This window comes from Tupaia chinensis, unplaced genomic scaffold (assembly GCF_000334495.1).
Source record: "Tupaia chinensis unplaced genomic scaffold, TupChi_1.0 Scaffold000197_1, whole genome shotgun sequence".
NCBI classification, from domain to species: domain Eukaryota; kingdom Metazoa; phylum Chordata; class Mammalia; order Scandentia; family Tupaiidae; genus Tupaia; species Tupaia belangeri.
Genome location: NW_006159672.1, coordinates 7,341,342 through 7,350,482, shown reverse-complemented (window position 1 = coordinate 7,350,482; position 9,141 = coordinate 7,341,342).

Genomic DNA, 9,141 nt, shown 5'->3' with positions numbered 1-9,141 from the left:
TTTAGAGGTTTTTGCTATAGGGCACGTGTGCTCACCAGACAGACAGAGAGAGACAGAAAGCAAGAAATCACCCCCCAGGGGGGATGGCCATGCTGCAATCCCTTCTCCTTTCTCCTCTCGGGATCTTGAGCATGCACGCACACGTGCCCGGCGTGAGTTTTAAGCCACTGGGTCCAGGACGCGAACCGCGGTCGACTAGGTGGAAGTCCAGCGACATAGCCATTATGCTAATTGCTAGTCCCAGTCATGACTAAGTTTTATGGTTTACATAGTGGTGCTACTTTACAAATAATTTGAAGGGCTCAAATTGTTTAGATAATAATTACAAAACTAATGCAGGTGAAAAAATGTCCAATGGCTGCTGTCCAGTGTCTACCTGAACTCCCCTGGCCCTCCATTTAAGCAGTAGTGTCACAGTGGAGCAGGGGTATATATTCACAGCCCTGACAGCTTGTGGTTCTGTTTCAGTCCAGTAGTGTGGACTGGCCAAGAGCATAAAAACTACCCTACAAGACCCTATAGGCAAAGAGCTCTGGGAAGCTCAACATTGACTGCAAAATCTGTTGCATCAAGTGAATTAAGAGTTTGCTCATTTATTTCTCTATAATCACTTATGACCCAAAACACCTACCCAGGGAAGTTTCCTACCCAGGTTCCCCAGCTGAGCCAGTCTTCCCGTCTATTCCAGGACTTGATGCCCAGACCTCTCCTTGATGAATGTAGATCTTGGGGGCCCCAGAGGTCAGGGAAGTGCACATGATTTCACATCACACCAGCCTATTCCCTTGTTGCTGCCTAGTGTTTGCTTCAGAGGCTGGACTGAAGCAAATTGTCAAGATGGAGACTTTTCTGCTTTTCTCCTCAGTGGCTACTACTGCCTGTTGGCCTTAGAGGACTCAGGACACTGAATACCCTGGGCATGTGCACACCTGCTAGCCACTTCCTTCAGCCAGCATGTCTTCAAGTCAGAGGTCTGCGACCTGGAGTCCCATGAAAGGATTTACTCATTATGGTGCTGCAGGGAAGACTGGGGCTTCTGCCTGCCCCTCATCTTATGCACAGACACTAACCCTGAGTCTTGTCCCCCTGCTCCCTCGTGCTCTTTCAGCTGCATTGTGCCAGGCCACTGCTGATGGATTTGGAGATTCTGCCCTGCCCTTGGGAATTTGTGTTCTGGTGGGGAGACAATGTGACAAGGTAGATGGAAGAACCATTGGGACCAGCAGTTGGCGTAATGGCTATGTCACTGGACTCCCACGTAGTCGACCGCGGTTCATGCCCTGGACCCGGTGGCTTAAAACTCACGCCAGGCACGTGTGTGTGCGTGCCCAAGATCCCGAGAGGAGAATGGAGGAGAAGGGATTGCAGCGTGGCTATCCCCCCCTTGGGGGGTGATTTCTCACTTTCTGTCTCTCTGTGTCTCTGTCTGTCTGTCTGGGGAGCACACGCGCCCTATGGCAAAAAAAAACCTCTCCAAAAACAAAAACAAGAACCATTCAGGGGACTGCCTGGGGTAATTGACCCAGGGACAAGGAGTAGATCAAATTGTGGAATGCTGATGATGGGAGGCCAAAGTGGGGAGGGCCAAAGAATGAAGGATCCTAGATGAGGGCCCATACACCAAGTCTTACTGGCTCATTTATCTCATTAAGCAAATGACATAGAAAATGGGCTATGTGGGTCTAATTGACCAGAATCCCACTTGAGCCCTGGGAGACTTCGTGGAGGCCCCTAATGTCAGGATCACATCCCGGAAGGTTGGCAGGGCCAGGGCAGTCTCACTCACCCACTGGTTCCCAGGCACAGACCATGCTGGGCCATCTGGGCCTTGGCCTGGCCCAGGGTTAGTCCTCAGAGACCCCGCCACCCTTGCTTGCTCTGGGTGGCATCAGGGAATGCTGCGTTTAGTTCCGCCCCAGACATAGACCCCAGGCCACAGATGCTGCGCCTGTGAACTGCTTACTCAGAGGTGGAGACCAGGGTCAGACCTGTTTACTGGGAAAGGGACTTTGGAAATTTGACTAGAAGATCGTGAATGATCATCAAGGGGCATGGTGATTAAGACACTGGACTCCCTCCCATGTGGCCAACTGCAGTTCGAGTCTCTGACCTGGCGGCTTGCTTTCTCTCCCTCTCTCTCTCTCTGTCTCTGTTGAGCACTCCTCCATTCTCCTCTCAGGATCTTGGACACGCATACACACATGCCTGTAGCAAATTCAAAAAAAGATAGTAATGGGGCCGGCAAGTGGCATGGTGGTTAAAGGTGCTGGACTCCCACGTGGCCGACCACAGTACAAGTCTCAGACCTGGTGGCTTGCTTTCTCACTTCCTCTCTCTCTCTCTGTCTCTCTCTGATCAAACTAGAAAATAATAAATAAAGTTAAATAAAATAATTCTTTAAAAAAAGATAATGATGATAACTAAAATTAAAGTAATTTTTAAAAAGAAAAAGAAGTAGCTGTCTGGAAGGCGGAGGTCTCCTGTGGGGGCGGAGGGGGAGGTTGTTCTGAAAAGGTAACTCTCTCCTGGCAACACATGCAATTTTACATGTGCTTTTGTATGTATGGTATGCGTCATAACAAGAAAACACTATTTGGACAATACTTCATCCTGATAAGCTATAAAATTAGTAGACATTTAAAGAACAGTATGAGTTTCCTGTTGACCGAAATACAATGCAGCCTGTTTCACCGACTAATTCAAGCCAGGTGATGGTGAAGAACAAGAGTTCTCGCCTGATCTTTGCAGCCCTGGTGCCTCCTACGACCCCCAACCTGGTGTGTGCCCTCAGGAAGGATTTCTGGATAAATGGGCCTCACTGTTTTCCTGGTGTGATAATAAATAATGCTACCCAGATGGCCTAAAGTTTTGGTGCTTTCACTTGGAATGTTTAAAAAAGTGTGTTTGGGTTACCTAAATATACATATAGTTTTTGCTAATTCTGATATGCATATTGTATACCATATTTCCATCAATTGGACCAATGGGGAAAAAAAGTCATTTTGCAGGACCAGCAGTTAGTGTAATGGCTATGTCGCTGGACTCCCATGTAGTCAACCGCGGTTTGAATCCTGGACCCAGTGGCTTAAGCTCACACCAGGGAAGTGTGCATGCGTGAGAATGGAGAATGGAGGAGAAGGGACTGTGGCATAGCCATCCCCCCTGGCGGCTGATTTCTCGCTTTCTGTCTCTCTGTCTTTCTGGTGAGCGCACGTGCCCTATAGCAAAACCCTCTCAAAAAAAAAAAAAAAAAAAAAGAAGTCATTTAGCAAATTAAACTGACAAGGTCAATGATGGTAAGATGCTATATTTCAGATGATAGAATGAGGGAAGGAAATGTCTTAGCATTTATGAAGTATGTCTTTCAACTTTTGAAAAAAAATTATTTTCATTCAATTTATTTATTTAAATTTGACCAGACAGGGACAGAGAGAGAGAGAAAGCAAACTACCAGGCCCAGGACTCAAACCGTGGTCGGCCATGTGGGAGTCCAGCACCCTTAAACATCATGCCTCCTGCTAGACCCTGTGTTTCAACTTTTTAAAAATTTATTTTTAGACAGGATCTTACTGTCATGATCATCCTGTCTCAGTCTCTCAGCTAGGACTATAGGCATGTACCCCACATTCAGCCCTTTTGTTAAGAGAGGGTCTCACTTTTGTGTGTGTGTGTGTGTGTGTGTGTGTGTGTGTGTGCGCGCGCGCGCGCGTGTGCACACGCACATAGGCAAGCCTCTAACTAATGATTCTCCTGCCTCAGCTTCCCCAAATCACTGGATTATAGGCACATATTACTGTACCCCTTTAAAGTGGACCGGGAATCAAATCGGGCCTCTCCTGTGGTCTCAGCATGCAGAGCACAGCATCTTAGCACTGCTAAGACACCATGCTGGCCTAAAGGCATCTTTCAAAAATACACCAGGGCTGGGGAACCAGCAGTTAGCGTAATGGCTATGTCGCTGGACTCCCACGTAGTTGACTGCGGTTCGTGTCCCGGACCCGGTGGCTTAAAACTCACGCCAGGCGTGTGTGCGTGCGTGCCCAAGATCCCGAGAGGAGAATGGAGGAGAAGGGATTGCGGCGTGACCATCCCCCCTGGGGGGTGATTTCTCGCTTTCTGTCTCTATGTCTCTCTCTGTCTGTCTGGCGAGCGCACGCGCCCTACAGTGAAAATCTCTCAAAAAAAAAAAAAATACACCAGGGCTGGACTCTCATATGGCCGACTGCATTTGAGTTCTGGACCCAGTGGCTTGAAATGTACGCCAGGTGCGTGTGTATGCATGCCCAAGATCCCGGGAGGAGAATGGAAAACAAGGGTTTGTGGGGTGGCCATCCCCCCTGGGGTTGTGATTTCTTGCTTTCAATCTCTCTGTCTCTGTCTCTCTGTCAAGCACATGTGCAGATACCCTCTAGAGAAAATCTCCCTCTCTCTCTCTCTCTCTCACACACACACACACACACACACCAGCTACATTATTCCTGTTAACACACAAAGGGTGTTATTCTTTCAGGTTGTACTTTGAAAATTTATCAGAATGGGGAACCATCTTACCCCTCAATGAGTTCCTGTATATTTTTACAACATGGATAATAAAAGCTGCCCAAGAGGCCAGAAGTTACCCCCCCAGCGCCAGAAATTGAGAACTACATTTGTATCTTGTTTAAGCAACTGTTTCGGTTGTCTAAAAAAAAATATATAGTTGAGGGACCAGCAGATGATGTGGTAGTTAAGGTGCTAGACACTCCCATATGGCTGACCATGGTTCGAGTCCCGGACCTAGTGGCTCGCTTTCTCTCTCTTTCTCTCTCTGGTCAAATTAAAATAAATGAGTGAATAAGTGAAAACTAAATAAATAATTCTTTTTAAAAAATGGAGTTGAGGACCAGCAGTTAGCGTAATGGCTATGTTGCTGGACTCCCACATACTTGACCGCAGTTCGAGTCCCGGACCTCGTGGCTTAAACTCACGCCGGGTGCGGGTGCGTGCGTGCCCAAGATCCCGAGAGGAAAATGGAGGAGAAGGGATTGTGGCGTGGCCATCCCCCCTGGGGGGTGATTTCTCGTTTTCTATCTCTCTGTCTCTCTGTCTGTCTGGCGAGCACACACGCCCTATAGCAAAAACCTCTCCCCCCAAAAATGGAATTGAAACTAAACATAATAGGACAGGCCTATTTCTTCTGCTTGTCTTACTGGGCTGGCTACAGCCTCCAGTGGGAACATGGTAAAAATGGAAAGAGAGGGCATCTTTGTCTTATTCTTGATTTTTAAAAAAATTATTAATTTACTATAGGGCATGTGTGCTTGCCAGAGAGACAGACAGATAAAGTGAGAACATGACCACACTGCAATATCTTCTCCATTCTTTGCTCTGATCTTGGGCATGTGTACATGCACAACTGGTGTATTTTCAAGCCACAGGGTCTAGGACTCAAACTGAGCTCTCGGCCATGTGGGATCCAGCCACCTTTCTACCATATCACTGGCTGACCCTTTATCCACAGACTATTTAGTACTATTTTTTTTTTTTAATCTTGAAAGGGCACTGGATTTTATGAAATTATTTTTTTGTATCGGTTGAGATGATCATGTGGTTTTTGTTTTTAGTTATTGATATTAGTTAATTTTTAAATATTAAACCAACCTTGTGTTCCTGAGATAAATTCCAGTCAGTTTTGATGTACATTTCTTTTTTAAAAAAAAGATTTGTTATTGGATCCAGCGGATGACATAATGGTTACGTTGCTGGACTCCCACGTAGTAAACCAAGATTGGAGTCCGGGACCCAGTCGCTTAAAACTCATGCTGGGCACATGTGTATATGTGCCTAAGATCCGGAAAGGAGACTGGAAGAGAAGGGATTTTGGACTTGAGACATTGGAGTTGTCAGTTTGCTATGGTTTGAATATATGCCTCAAGATCCATGTGTTGGGAACTTAATCCCCAATACCTAGGCCATAAAGGTGATTAGGTCATGAGAGCACTCATAAATGTTCTCGCATTCTCTGTTCTTCTGCCTTCTGCCATAAAAGAAAGAAGGCCCTCACCAGATGCTGGCACCCCTGACTTTGAACTTCTAAGCCTCCCAAACTGTAAGAAATAAATTTCTGTTCTTTATAATTACCCAGTCTCAGGCACTCTGTTACAGCAGCAGAAACCAGACTAAGACACATTCTTTAGTCATTAAAAGACTGTACTGTGGGGCCGGAAGATGGTGTAGTGGTATGTTGCTGGATTCCCACATGGCCAGCCATAGTTTGAGTTCCAGATCCAGTGGCTTGAAACTCAGCATTCCTACTGACAATGTATACAACGCCTGTCCCTCTGCCAGAGTCTAGTCAACAGAGTGGACCATCAGACCTTTAGGTTTTTGTCAACTGGATATGTAAGAAAGGGTCTCTAGGTCTATTACCGGGTCATCGAGAAAGTCATGACACATTTTTGCATAGATAAACATGGGAAAATACCATGACTTTCCCGACAACCCAAGATTTATTTCTATTTCTCTTGTTATGAGTGAACAGTCTGTTTTTATCATTCAGATGATCTGCTTTCCAGAGAGTTGTGAAAAGGCAACCAGAGAAGTCATTTGTGGAAAAAGTAGTTTTTAACACTTTAGTGGATGAAATTCTCTTGTTACCATAATTGTTCCCAAAAACTAAAAGAAAAATTTCCATGGCACTAATTAAAGGGAAAAACTCTTCTTGATCATTTGAAATCATTTGCTGCCCCCCCCCCCCCCCCCCCACCCCGCTTTCCCCCCCCCCCCCCCCCCAGCTAAGCTCTGTAGCCAACATTTCCAGCCCTTATGGTCAAAACAGAACACAACCAAATCCATACCCAATAGTTGTGTGTGTGTGTGTGTGTGTGTGTGTGCGTATTTATGTATTTATTTATTTTTAGGTTTTTGTCATAGGGCATGTGTGTGTGGCAGAGAGAGAGGAGAAATGAGAAGTCATCCCTCAAGGGGTCAGTCATGCCATAGTCCCTTCTCCTCCAGTTTTGTCTCGGGATTTGGGGCATGCACATGCATGCCCAGTGTGATATTAAAGCCACCAGGTCTGGGATTTGAACTGCAGTTAACTAAGTGGGAGTCCAGTGTCTTAACCAGTATGCCACTTGCTGGTCCCCCCAATAGTTTTTTAAAAGTGGTCTTAGATTGTTAGCACCTCAAAGCAAGTGCCAATTTCTTTACTAGAAGAACCCAGACATCTCAGAGAAACTGCAGAGGTTAAAATATATAAACTCATGGCCCTAAATCATGAAATATACCAGGAAACCAAACACCAATGACTGTATCAGGAGAAACAAAGAACAAAAGAATCGGATTCACAGAGACTTCAGATATTATGAACAATCAAACATAAAATAAGTTTCTAATATGACTACTTCATACACCAGTTAAGAGAGAAAAAGTCACTCTGATACCTTCTGTTCTCCGAAATAATGAAACATTGACTATTTCACATAAACCCAAATACGTAATTCTATTTCTCCACCAAAGCAAACAAAAACTTGGTAACCTTACATCTTTTTCTGTATTTGTTGAGCCAGTTCAGAAGTCTGACTCCCTTGCATTCACTGTAAGTGAATTTTTTTTCTTTGAGAGAATTTTGGTATAGGGTGTGTGTGTGCTCGCCAAAGGGACAGAGACAGAAAGTGAGCAATCCCCCCTTAGGGCAGATGGCCATGCCACAATCCCTTTTCTTCTATTCTCCTCTCGGGATTTTGGGCACACATGCACATGCACCCCACTTGAGTTTAAGCCACCAGATCTGGAACTCGAACTGCGCTTGACTCCATGGGAGTCCAGTGATGTAACCATTACACCATCTGCTGGTCCCAGGGGAACTTCTTTTCTTGGAAGATGCTTCCAACTCTGCCCTTGATAACTGTGACCTGAAAACCACACCAAGATTTTGCAGCAGAACCATAAGCATCTCCTTAGAGACTGATGCAGCCCACATCAAAATAATTTTGATGCTGTTTTTTCTTCATCCATAACATTCTTCTCACCAGTGTTACATCTTGTTTTTCACAAGAAAAATTGAAACAGAATAAACAAATCGCTTTCTAGGTAGGGATGAAACTATAATTGGATCCCAGAACTGAGTCCCCCAAAACTGTGAAACACATTCCTACGTGGTGGCTAACACTGTGACAAGAGAATTTTGGCAAGGTGAGCTCTTACGAAAAGGGCAAATATGATGCTGATTGCTAGACTATGCTCACTGTGTTGCAAAGAGAACCTGCAGGAGTTTGAGAAGGAATGGATTACCCAGGATGAAGTCTTCTGAGGGGAGATGGAGAGAATGGTATTTTTACATTTTGCATTTTTCTGTACATTGTCTTTTCCCCAGAGGCAAAGACAGGACCCTGGGCACCATCCTGCCCCCAGAAAAGTATTAGGTCTCCTCAGTATACCAGGACCTGTACTTGAGGTTTTGCTTTCAAAGTTTACACTAGAAACCTGCCTTTAGTTTTTACTGCATGTGGCACCAGTGTAATGTAATGTTCTCTGACTCTTGAGACTACCTTTGCAGTTCCCTCTACTCCAGGTCCCTGGAAGCTATAAGCATGGCCCACTGGGAACTGGGGCAGTAGCCTCCTTGCAAGGAGTAACAGCTGACTGCTAGGGAGAGACATTGCCAGTGAGAGGGAAAGTGAGAAATCACCCCCCAGAGGATAGCTACGCTTCAATCCCTTCTCCTCCCAGTGTCTTGGACATGCATGGACACAGTCCCAGCATGATTTTCAAACCACAGTCAGCCATGGGGGAGTCTACCACCTCACTATTACGCCATCTGCTGGCCCCCCAATGGTACGCTCTTAAGGGGTCTCACACACGCTGCTGGGCAGGCTTCTGCCTGCTGTGCTACTGTTCTTGGTGCAGTATCCAACAAAGTTCCTCAGGAGCCTCCTGGCCTTCGCCCCTTCCCCAGTACTGACCACCCTCTTCTGGCCATCACCTCCTGGCCTTCACTCCTTCCCCAGTACCAACCACCCTCTTCGGGTCATCACCTCCCAGTGGGGTTTGCTTACTGAGTGGTAGGTACGAGGAAAATCCATGTTTCTCTCTCAAAGCCACAAAGGTCAAAGACTTGAGCTGACAGATGTATCCTCCCCAGTCGCCCACCTCTCAGAC